Here is a 13,205-nt window from a genome sequence, read left to right on the forward strand (position 1 = left end):
AAGTTTTTCAAGGATCATTTTTACTGAAGCTCAAGGTAGCTCCAGTTTACAATACTAATTTAAAATCCAGTTTTTAAATTCAATGAGTGAAATAAAAACAGACACATCTATTTAAATTTATACCCTTTCAATAAATAATTATTTAATATATATTTTAAATACTCAATATATAAAATGAATATTGACTTTTCCCCGTTTATCAATATTAATGACTTACTAGTAGTTATAACACAATAGAAAATATTTTCCTTCTAATTTTGTTTAGTGGTTTGTTTTGTTTTGTAAACATAATCAGTAAGCCTAATGAAACTACAATATTTATGCATTTTTCTGATTAATATTTTTTTGTTTGTTTTTTGTTTTTTCGAGACAGGGTTTCTCTGTGGCTTTGGAGCCTGTCCTGGAACTAGCTCTGTACACCAGGCTGGTCTCGAACTCACAGAGATCCGCCTGTCTCTGCCTCTCAAGTGCTGGGATTAAAGGCGTGCGCCACCATCGCCCGGCCTGATTAATATTTTTAACACTACCTTTTGAATATGTCTACTTTTATGCAACTAACTTATTGCTATAGATGCTAGAACAAATTTTTTAATTTATTCTATGTTTTCTGTAGTATCAAACTGAAAGCATCAAACATTGTTTTCCTATATATTTAACAGAAGAAAAAAATGAAAATAATGTTCTATTGATGCAGTAATACATTTTCAAGAAATATTGTGTAAGTGAGGTACCCATATGAATATGATATTTGTCCAAAATGATTCTCTCAACATCTTATAGCATAAAATAGACATAAAATCACAATAAATTGATGTGAAAATGCCTGATTATTCTTTCTAATATAGTCCACACTGCAGGTTCACATTAGATTTCTATGGAGGTTTATGTCTACTAACAGAGTATCATTTGATAACATACTAAAAACACCAAGTTGAGATTTCAATTAGAGTTCATAGCAAAACTACATTTGCTGAACAATGTTCTATTGGTTTTTTTCAAAATAGATCAAAAGCCTCAAATTTAGAAGCAAACCCTGAAATCTAGAGTGTTGAAGGAGCTGTGGGCCTCTTCCCACAGCCCGGCTCCTAGCCGCCTGGCTAGCTTATGCCCCAAAATAGCAACACGCAAACTGTATTTTTTTAAACACTGCTTGGCCCATTATATCTAGCCTCTTCTCAGCTAACTCTCGCACCTGGACTAGCCCATTTCTAATAATGTGTGTAGCACCCCAAGGTGAGCTTACCGGAAAGATTCTAGCCTACATCCATCCATCCTGGGTCGAAGCTTCATTGCGTCTGCTCCAGAGAGGAGAGGAAATGGCATCTGAGCTCACTTCCTCTTCCTCCCAGCATTCTGTTCTGTTTACTCCACCCACCTATGTTCTAACCTATCATATGGGCCAAGGCAGTCTGTTTATTAACCAATGACCTTCCTCTATCACTAGAGGACTGAAAAGGAAGAGCTCTTTCTACTTTTATTTTATTTTATTGGTATTTTATATTTTTATTGAGCTCTACATTTTTCTCTGCTCTCCTTCCTACCTCTCCTCTCCCCTCCCCTTCAACCCTCTCCCAAGGTCCTCACGCTCTCAATTTACTCTGGAGATCTTGTCTTTTTGTACTTCACATGTGTATTATATCTATGTATGTCTCTCTTAGGATCCACATTGTTGTCTAAGTTCTCTGTGATTGTGATTTTTGAGCTGATTTTCTTTGCTTTATGTTTAAAACCCACTTATGGGTGAGTACATGTGATAATTGTTTTTCTGGGTCTGGGTTTCCTCACTCAAAATGATGTTTTCTAGCTCCGCCCATTTGCCTGCAACATTCAAGATATTGTTACTTTTTTTCTGCTGTGTAGTACATCATTGTGTAAATGTACCACAAGGAAGAGCTCTTCAACATATGTGCATAGGTCAGTCCCTTCTGTTTAGCACTCCTGTCACTTTTAGAAACTAACTAAAATATGTATTTAAAAAAACCAGTTTCCACAGAGATACTCTGTGGGAGTTTGCACTATTCTTAAAATCCATGGATTGAGATGTCTCAGTGTAATTTACTGACCACAGATTCTAAAGATCTCAAAGAATCCTACAATTGCAAGAACAATGGAAGCTACTGCCATTAGTCTTGGATAAGCTCCATGGCTAAGAGGTTATTGTTCTAGAAACATAGAACTCTGATTTAGCTACACTAATGGTAGGTAGGTAGCTGAACAGCTCTAAATTAGCATATTAAAGTTATTTGCATTGTTTTATTTACCAATATATTAGACACAAGAATTAAATTTTAAAGTCACCCCGAGTCCAACAATGGATACATATGTAAATAAAGTATAATATGTGTTCACATGGGGTTTTGTGCCATAATAAATGAGAGAAATATTAAAACATTTTCAGATGATAGTGAATCACCATATAGGTTCTGTGAAGACCCAGTTCTCTTGACTGCTGATTTTTTATACATTTTTTTAGTTCATGTAATCTGTTTGTAGTGTTAAAGGTTTAAATTATAATTATCTGTTTTAATACGAATTTATGTAAGAGGCAATTTAAAGACATTTTCTAGTCAAAAACAAATATTGCTTTACTATAAAACTTCAAGAATGAGGTAGGCAGTGGTGGTTCATGCCTTTAATCTCAGCACTTGGAAGGTAGAGTCAGGCAGATCTTTGTGAGTTTGGGGCCAGCCTGGTCTACCAGAGCTAATTCCAGGATAGTAACCTAATCTTCACAAAGAAACCCTGTCTTGAAAAAAACCAAACCAAACCAAACCAAAACAAAACAAAACAAAACAAAAATTCCTCAAGAATGACAGAAATATTTTGTGACAGGAAATTTAAAAGTAGCTTTTTTACAGTTAAAATGTCTAGATATACTAGTATTGCACTTAACATTTTTTGTATAAGGAAAAGGAATAAATATTTAAAATTATTATTTGTTTTGTGTGTTTAGCCTAGAGGACATATGGAAGTTAAGTACCTATAAATCCACATTTTTTTTTTCAGAAAAGATGTATGATATAGGGAAAGGGGAACAAATATAGGTGAAATGAAATCAGATAGGGAAATACTGTGACAAAATGTTTCACATAGACTGTGTAGTGATGGAGACACAAGCAGACAGGAGAAGGCATAACCATAATTCAGTATGCACCAAGAAATTTTAGGAACCTATGACCTTGTAACCCTTGTAAAAGACACTAAGAGACTAGTGGAGAAAATGTGGCATGAAAGAGCACAAAGTGGGAATACCATGAACTATACATTTCCTCAGGAATAGAAACAAGGAATGGGTAAAAGCAAGGGTGGAGAGCACTTAAGCCAAACTTAGAGTGACTAGAGAGGTATTATATTATTGAAACTCCATATCTTTTAGAACTAATTAAAAGCACAATGTTTAAAAAGGAGCTTAAATCAAATTACTCAAAATTAGTGAATAATTTTGTTCCCAAAATATATGGGTTCTTAAATGAAAATCTCAGCACCAAACTTTGACAACTTCCTTATCAGCTATTTGTCAGAAAAAACTCAAGGACTCAAAACTGTACAGGCTATTGATGTTGGTCTTGATTTCTCAACATAACTAGATGATAAATCCTCTGCTTAAAGACACTATATACTTTGTAGTACACAGAAAAGAGAGTAGAACACCCTTTACCCGCTTTCTCACTTTCAAAATCCTGGGAGGAAATATGTAGACTTTAGATGTAGAAAATACACCATTGGTCTTACCTACAACTGGGACAGACATTGTACAACACAAGTCTTCCTGGGCTAGATGTGTGAACTGATCTGATAGCAGAAAGAATCCTTATTGGAGTTAGCAATTGCCTTCTTGATTGGACTTGAGATTTATTTTCCAAAGGTAAATTTATTACTGCTATTTTAAGCATGGTCAAAACCTTGGTTAAGAAGAATTTATTGATGTTTTCTAAGTGATCATAGTGTCAAGCAGTCTTTTAAATATTTAAGTTTATATCAGTAGATTTATGCTGCTACTAATCTTGGTCAAGAACCTTATTACACTTGATAGTAGTTAATGCAGAGATTCATAACTATTCTAAGTGCTGTGGATAAGTGACTAAGTGTGATTAATTATTGTTGGGATATGTTTATCAACTTTCCTCTCCCAAGGCTTCAGAAAGAATATAAGACCCATGGCTTTAATGGGACAATATTATAAACACCACAGACTAACAAATAACAATGCCCAATTTGAGGAATGGATTACCTCAATTGAACTTTTTAACCAAAAAGTTTTCAAAGGCCCCAAATTTTACAGACTATTACTAGCTCTCCATGTTACTCTCTACAACTTGATGGTAAGACCCTATGGCAGAAGTCAGAGAACATAGAAAAATCAATCAGGTATTGACCAAAAATTCTCATCCTTATGGCCAGCTTTCACAGTGATGGAAAGTGTTACCTGTGCTGTAAAAAGAAAAAGTCAAAAAGAGTTTTTTCAGCTGTGCCCTTTCTGTGAATGGAAATAATGACCTGCCTGGCAAGCTGTGCCCTTGAGTGCAGTAGTTACATGAATGTCATGAGAGTAACACATTGCTTTCAGGCCGGACTTAAGGTCCATTTCACAATAGGGAACCATTAATGGCACAGTTATTAGAACCACTAAACTGTGTCCAGATGCGTCATAAGCTTTATGGAAGAACTTACTGCTGTTACTCTGTTAAACTGAATGGTGTTAAACTGAATCTTGACAACCTTTCCTTGCACCCTCAGATTTATACATTTCTCCAATTTCATGGGAGAAGTCTCTTTTTGCAGCAAATGTAAATTATCACAGAGAACAATGATAGGCACAAAATACACAGAAGGACTTACTCCTGAATGGGAGATACAGATTTTACTACTCTCCAAATTACAGAGAATGGTGTAGAAAAATTGTAACAGGAAAATGGTTAGCTTTGCACTCTGATCTTCAGACAAGATTAATTTGTTAGATCATAAATAAAATATCACTGTAATTATGTGTATATAATTATGACTGTTTATGTATTAATTTCTATGTAGATATTTTTTATAAATTTTTATTTAGATTAAAATATATTGATAACGACAAAAAAAAACAAAAAGGAAAGACAAAATCTTCAAATGGACTGACAATAAGCATGAAATCTTACCCCTGTTGAAGGACTACTGGTAATCAGTAACTGGAAGCGAAAATATTATTTTATTTAAAGTTTTGTTTTTAGTAGGCCTAATGTTGGTCACATACATTGGACTATATATAGCCAACACCAACAATAGAATTCTGGTTTTAAAACAAAGGATTACACAAAATTATATAGGTAGGAAATGAGGGAGAGTTTCTGAAAGGAGACACAGAAGAGGATCAAAATGCAATATATAAAATTCTTGCAGAATTACTTTTACTTTTAATTAAAATAAAAGTAAATCTGCGAGAATTTTATTATAATTAATAAATCAAATATAATTAAAGTACTTTTAATTAAAAGTAAAGTAGACAAATTCTTAAAAATATTTACCTCAGAAGCATAGCATGGGTACTTCCCAATAATCTCACATGAGTTGTGCTTACCTTTAAGTGAGTTACCTTTGAGTACATTATGTAGAAAGAGTCTAAATTGGTGATCTCTATCAAAGCCCTCACCTCAGAGCTCAAGGAATCCTCCAGAAGAGAAGGTGGAAAGATTGTAAGAATCAAAAGGGATTGAGAACACCTTGTGAACAAGGCGCTCGAAGTCAACTAAGCAAGGCACGCTTGGACTCAGAGACTGAAGCATCAAGCACAGAGCCTACATGGGTCTATACCAGGTCCTCTGCATAAATATTATAGTGATTAGTTCAGTTATGGGAGTCCTAACAGTAAGAATGAGTGGGTATCTGACTTTTTGCCTGCTCTATGGACTCTTTTCCTACTATTGGCTTGCCTTGACCAACTTTGATATGGTAGTTTTCACTTCATCTTATTCTATTTAATTCTGTCATGTTTGGTTGTCTCTTTGAAGCCTGTTCTTTTCTGATGAGAGACAGAAATGGAGTGAATCTGGAGAAGAAGTGAAGTGGAGGAACTGGGAGTAGAAGCAGGGGAAACTATAATCTGGATATAGTGCATGAGAAAATAATCTATTTTCAAAAACAAAATTATCTTGTCCTGGGAACAGATCCTGATGCCCTATCACTACTGAGGATCTACTGGTGGCTTATGGCAGCTGGGGAAGGAACGACCTTTCATTGTGTTATGTGTAATCACTGCTAACTTTTCTGCTTCTCAGTTAAAACTCCTTATTACATACAAGCCTAAGGAAAGAACTAATTGGATACAGAGGATTTAGAAGTAAAAGCAAAATAAAGGCAGAGGTTTGTTAAGAAGGAAATATATTGGGAGGACCAAATAATTTTGGAGTGAAGTTGTAAGGGTGTTCGCAGCTGCTTAGCCCCGAAAGAATTACACCGAAACGGTCCTAATTAAATCACTGCTAGGCCCATTACCTTTACCTTCTCATTGGCTAACTCTTACATGTTAATTTAACCCATTCCTATCAATCTGTGTATTGCCACGTGGCTGTGGCTTACTGGCTAAAGTTCCAGCGTCTGTATCCAAAAGGACTACATGGCTTCCCCCTGACTCTGCTCTTCCTTCTCTCAGAATTCAGTTTAGTTTTTCCCACATAGCTCTGTTATTCTATAGCTTGCTATAGGCCCAAAGCAGTTCCTTTATTAACCAATGATATTCAGAACATAGAGGGGAATCCCACATCAGTAGGGGTGTATAGAATCATAATGTAAATTTGTATAAAACTTTCAATGCATAAAAAGTAACTTGACAAAATATACTTTTATACTAAAGCTTGTATTTATAAATCAAATAAAGCTGTATGAAGTCAAAATACTACATAAAATTATGTTGATGTATTTTTTAAAAATTATTTGGATTTCATATTTTCCAAGCTAATTAGTGATATTAAAAATCATTTTTAAAAACATAAATTCACTTTGAATTACCAACGAAATACATATGTTTAGATAAAATTTGTTAGGCCTCCATTACCATGTGAAGAAAATTACACAGGGCACTTAAAATTAACTAATTTAAACTTAGAAATGGTATGTAACACTTGAATATAATGTATACATATATGCATATACACTTGTGTGTGTATGTTGTGTGTTAAATTTATAACTAGTTCTGGCAGTCTATACCTCTCTGGAAATAAATATATCGTTTGCAAAGAGTCAATATTGTGAAGTCTTAGAGAATCCTACATTTCACATAAAGGTGTTAAATTACTTGAATTTTTTAGTTTATTCATTTCAAAGTAAATGATTAAAATTTTGACATGATGGAAGAATTAAGAGATTTCTTTCAAATATTCCATTTTACTGCCCTAATGTATTCAGTAAATAGAAACATCACATAATTCTGTATAATCAAAATGTCAGGTACATGTTGTCAATCAGATAATTAAACAGTGGGGAAGATTAGAGGATAATTATTCTGGGTTCGTATGGCATGATTTACATAATAAAATGGGTTGAAAACAGATAACATTTTGATAAATAAGAAATTATAACAGCAAATAATTCTTCATAAAATTCAATATACTTATTTAAACATTCTTTTATATAAAAATTAGTATCAATGTTTTTCAGATGTACTAGCTTATTTTCCAGCATAGCCAAACTCTCAAAAGCCAGATGGGACAACAAAGGTATGTAATCTCAGTACTGTAGGGTCTCATTCTTGGGTTTGTAAAGCAAGACTGAGTTAGAGTAAACAAATAACAATGCAAAACCAATAAAATCAGAGATAAAAACCTGTCATCTTGATAAATCATATCGGTAACTCCTTTAAATCTCCCTTCAGAGGAATCACAAAGCAAAGCATGGTGTTCACCTAGGATCAGTAAGGCACTTCTTTAACATTCTCTCTCTTGTGGCTTTGCTAAGAAAGCTGCATGGGGAAAAGTCTGAGAGTTCTAATATAAAAGTAAACAGTGTCTGGGTCTATCGAGGACTTTTGAGATTTAAAGTGGGAGAGAGGAGAAAATTGCTTTCCAAGGCAGACAATGCAGTAGAGCATGAAGGGATAAATTCCCCAGGAGAAACGGACACGACATTTGACAGCACTTTTTTTTTTTTTCTGGGATACATGTTTCACATGCTTAAAGTACAAGAACAGAAACCCACAGGTTGTAAAATGGTGATGGGTAAAAAAAAAAAAAAAAGAAACATTTCAGAACCCAGACTTCTGAGGAGATAATTATAAATGGAAAAGATTGAGAAGGTGGGCAATGAGTTAACAGTCCTACTCAGGTGAATTGTGGGAGAGCAAAGGATTAATGCCACGTCTACTGAGATTCAATCCACATAGATGCGTTTGAACTTGATATATACCAACCTGAATATAGTTTTTGAATGGTTGAATAAATTATTCTTTGGAGACAATTAAATAGTCTCTTGGATTCTACAAAAGTTTGTATGTCATTTTAAATGTTAACTAAAGTATTTAATATGATGGTAAGTATGTAACATGAAATTAACTGGCAATAACTGATATTCCCATAATTTTGTATTTATAATATAAGTTATGAAGTGACCAATTATGAACTAAAAATTTAAACATTATTTAAAAATTAAAATAGGAAGTTAAGTTGTTGAATCTTACTTGTTAAGTAAAAAATCATAAAAAATAGTATTATAAGAGTTCAAATACTGGTACAAAATATAAATGACATTTATATCAATAGAAAGAAACAGCAATAATTTTAGTATAGCATTTGGTCTCATTAGGTCATGAATAATTTTACAATTAGAAAAGCAACCTAAAAGGTGCAAATTTCATTGAAAAATGTTAAAAATACAGAAAAAATATATGTTTACTTCTACCTGTATATCTAATGTACACATAGATACACATATTATGAATATGTATATATGTGTATATCTAAGAATTAGGAATGAAAGAGCAAATGGGACAGAAGAAATTTCTGAGAATTGTCACCAGCGATTTTCTGTATCCCTCTAATTGCTCATGAAAAGAAGGATAAAGATTTGGTTGCAATGATTTTCCTATTACTTGTGACTGCAATTTTAGCCAAAAAAAACCAAAACAAAACAAAAAAAAAAAAACGAAATACTGAACCATGTGATCACTCACCTAACTTTAAAATGTTCTTGGAAGTATTGTCTCCCCTGTAAATTCTGCTTGATTTTTCTTGCATTCTATTCTTCAAGTAATTTGTTTTTCTATTTAACCTGAATTCTATATAATAGTTTATAATATGTCTGTTTGCCTTAAGAGTATATCTGTTGTTACTTTGATATGTAGGATAGTAAGCCAGTGGTAGTCTTAATAATATTTCAAACTCATGAACATTTTAGAGCATGTATTTTTATTAGATACTGTGGGAACATTTAGAAATTTAGAAGAAAATAAACAAACCTCCAAGCTTAAAAATAATCATGAGCTAGTAGTGTGGGAAATCTTTCTGTATATGTGTTGCTTTTATTGACTAATGAATAAATAAGCTGCCTTCTGCCAATGGCTTAAAAGAGTAAAGCCGGGCAGGAAAACTAAACTGAATTCTGGGAGAAAGAAAGGAGAGTTAGTGAGAAGCTATTTAGCCACCTGCCAGAGACAGGTGCTAAGGACAGAACTTTACCTGGTAAGCCACAGCCATGTGGCAATGCATAGATTAATAGAAAAGGGTAAATTTAATATATAAGAGTAAGCCAGAAATATGTTTAACCTTTTGGCCAAACAGTATTGAATATAATATAGTTTCTGTGTGATTATTTCGTGGTCTGGGCAGCCGGAAACAAACAAGCAGACTCCAACTACAAGCTAGAGAAGCTTTCCTCAACATAACTTTAGAGATTGTCCTGTAAAAATGAATTGATTAATAGAGAAATATGTCACAAAAAATAATGACTTTTAAGTTTTTAACTTCCTTGTGACCTTATACACAGGGTACATTTCTCTGAAGGAAGCAGTACTACAAAAAAGATCTAAGTAGGCAATAATTCTACATTTTGTCTTTATTATGCAATGTGGAATATAAAAGACACATGGATTATCATATTGTAAAATGACTCTCAAAAAGAAAAAAATGGATTATTTTAATAGTCTCAATAACTGATTAAATGTGTTTTAAGTGAAAAGTTAGTGATATCAAGCACATAAAAATATGAAAGGGAGTAAAGTAATACTGGTGATAGAAAAAGGGAAAGGATTATTTAAATGTTGGGGAATAGTTTTCTTTATAAGGTGTCATTGATGGAAAGGTAACAGTTTTGTTAGACACAATGCTGAAGATCTAAACAACTAGTAGAGGAGTAGTGGACATACTGATTATCATGTCTACAGATTCTGTAGGTAGCAGTTTTTATTTCAATATCTTATTGTGGGACCAAATGAGTGAAAATGAAGACAGTATTAAGGTACCAAATTTTTAATGCTTTAAGTTGTGGCGCCTGCACCACCTGGAACTGCAATCAGGCAAGGGTCTGGGACATAAAGACCACTAAGAGATATGGGTCACTCTTGATGCAAGAGTGCCAATTTTATTGTGTTCCAGGGCAGCTCTTCTTGATTAGTGGCACGCTCTAGCTCGCAAAATTTTCTACAAGTCCACCAGAAACCACTTTCTTGTTATCAAGAACTCATCAGGGTTTCAGGCTCACGGCAGCTGCAAGCATAGGAAAACAAGTTGTTTACTCTGGCAGGCAAGAGGTCATAGACAGTTCAGAATCTAAGAGTCTGCAGTCCCTAACATTAAGTGAAGTGCCATTGAACACAACATTGAGTGATAAATACATTAGCAGCAGAGGAGGTCACTGATGAGCAATCTCAGGGAGCAGAAGAATCAAGAAAAAGGAAGAAGAGAGTCATGACAAAGGAAGGAGAGAGTCTCACCAAAGGAGGGAGAAAGTCACACCCACCTTTTCATGTGTCTTCTTTCAAAATTTTTTTTATATTAATCACTTTGAATTCACATCTTACAAGAGAAAACAAGCAAAACAGATGAAGTAAGAGAGCTTGGAGAAAAACACAAACTAACAGAGGCAGGCAGAGCTCAGGAAGCCATCTGATTACAGGAAAGCAGCATCCTATGAGAGTGGTCCCGGACTCAGCAGCGTTTCAGGATCTGGTCCAGGTTCAGTCGTTCTGAGGGATGGTACCTAAGAAGCTTGGAGATCAAGTCCTGTGCCCCTACAGGTACTGATTGAGGAAACTTCAAATCTACCTTGAGGATGCTCTTGTATGTCTCATTGTGAGTGCTGCTCTCGAAGGGAGGATTTCCCAGCAGCAGCTCATAACAGAGCACCTCAGTACACCACAGATCCACCTTCTCATCATACGTTCTTCCCTCAATCATTTCCGGAGGCAGGTAGTCCAGAGTCCCGCACATTGTCTTTCTCCTGAGAGAAGGGGTATGCACAGACCAACCAAAGTCTGCGATCTTCACCTCACCCCTGAGCCCCAGCAGAAGATTCTCTGGCTTTATGTCCCTATGAATCACTTTCTTCTCATGATAATAGGTCAGGGCATCAGCCAATTCCTCTATTATCGTGGCTGTATGCTGCTCATCTAACACACGTTTCTCTGAAGGTCCTTATAGAGTTTGCCCTGTAGAGCATATTTCAGAATTAAGTACACCCGGTGAGCATCATGGAAGTAGTTGTACAGGCATAGGATATTTGGGTGTTGTAGGTGCGCCTGGATCTCCACCTCCCGTCGAAGCTGGTGCTCCAATCCCTCCTTCTCTATCTGGGACTTGAAGAGGACCTTCCGGGCCACAATGAAATTTGTAGACCCAATACTTTGGTTTGCATCTTGAGAATTTTTCAGTTTATTCATTCAAATAAAGTAATAATACATGGATTAAAGTACAGCTCATTAAGTGATTAGCCTATTTATTATAATACTTAACATTTTGAGTTTGAGAATGATAAAATTTAAATCCTCAAACTAGCTCATGTAGTGTTTGACTAGAATTGAACTTTTCTACAAAGGCTGAGAGCCAAAAAGTGTGCAGAAAAATATGCAATATGTGCATGAGGGAGAAAAATTAATGGTGCAAGTCTTGGAATTATTCAATATCTAGTTAAAAGGAATGCTAATTAGGTAACTCGAGAAAAGACTGCTGGCAGGTGACCTAATATCATGTATCTGTATAAAAGGGTCATTACATTTTCCAAAAATGAATGCCTATTGAAGTAAGAGCCAAAGTAGCTTTATTTAATTAGAGTAAGTTTCACTGAATGAAACAATTTTAGTGTTTGGAATAATTATTACTGAACTGAGTCTACTGAAAATATCTTTTCACTAGTGAAGGTTTACTTTGATTTGGGATGATTGATAGAGAAGTCAACATTTAGAATTGATGTAGCTAGCTAGAGAAAATTTAAAATGTATGATTTTGGAATTGGTTAGTCTCAATTTAATACTAAAATTACCAAACATGAGCAGTTTGGTTCATAATCAAACATTATTTACACGATATGATAGCAAAGATGATAAAATAATCATCTTATATTATAATGATTCAAATAAATATTCACTATTTTTTCACTTTTAATGGATTTTAGCAAAATCAAAGGATGTACAGTTCTGTTGAAGAGAACTTTCTAATGTACAAGTTGACAAGAAAAGAATTTGAAATTATTCATGGCAGATATTCTGGCACATTCAGAGGACAGACAATTCCTTTTAACCCACACATTATTGTTTTTGTCTTATTTTATGGCTATGATTGTTTCACCCCCATGTATGCATGCATACAATGTGTGTGCATGTTGCAGGCAGAGGTCAGAAGAAGGCATGTCAGCTCCTAGATCTGGAGTTACAGATAGTTGTTAGCTGCCCTGTAGAGGCTGGAAATTAAACCTGAGTCTGCTGCAAGAGTAGAAAGTACTTTAAACGACTCAGCCATCCCTTCTGTCCCCCAAATTTCTCATAGAAGCATATATGGTAACAAAATCTTGGAAACAAAATAAATGCTCACCAGCCAAGCTCATGAAATTAATTTTATGTACTGTCTTAGGGTTCCTATTGCTGCGAAGAGACACCATGACTCTTTTTTTTAAAAAAAATCTTTATTTATTACATATACAGTGTTCTGTCTGCATGTATACTTGCAGGCCAGAAGAGGGCACCAGATCTCATTACAGATGGTTGTGAGCCACCATGTGGTTGCTGGGAATTGAACTCAGGACCTCCG

At 34.6% G+C, this 13,205-nt stretch overlaps 1 pseudogene; it reads right to left on the reverse strand.

Annotated features, from left to right (window-relative positions):
- Positions 1–11,057: 11,057 nt before the first annotated feature.
- Positions 11,058–11,842, reverse strand: LOC101999642 (annotated as a pseudogene).
- Positions 11,843–13,205: the final 1,363 nt, after the last annotated feature.

This window comes from Microtus ochrogaster, unplaced genomic scaffold (genome assembly GCF_000317375.1).
Source record: "Microtus ochrogaster isolate Prairie Vole_2 unplaced genomic scaffold, MicOch1.0 UNK2, whole genome shotgun sequence".
Lineage (NCBI taxonomy): Eukaryota > Metazoa > Chordata > Mammalia > Rodentia > Cricetidae > Microtus > Microtus ochrogaster.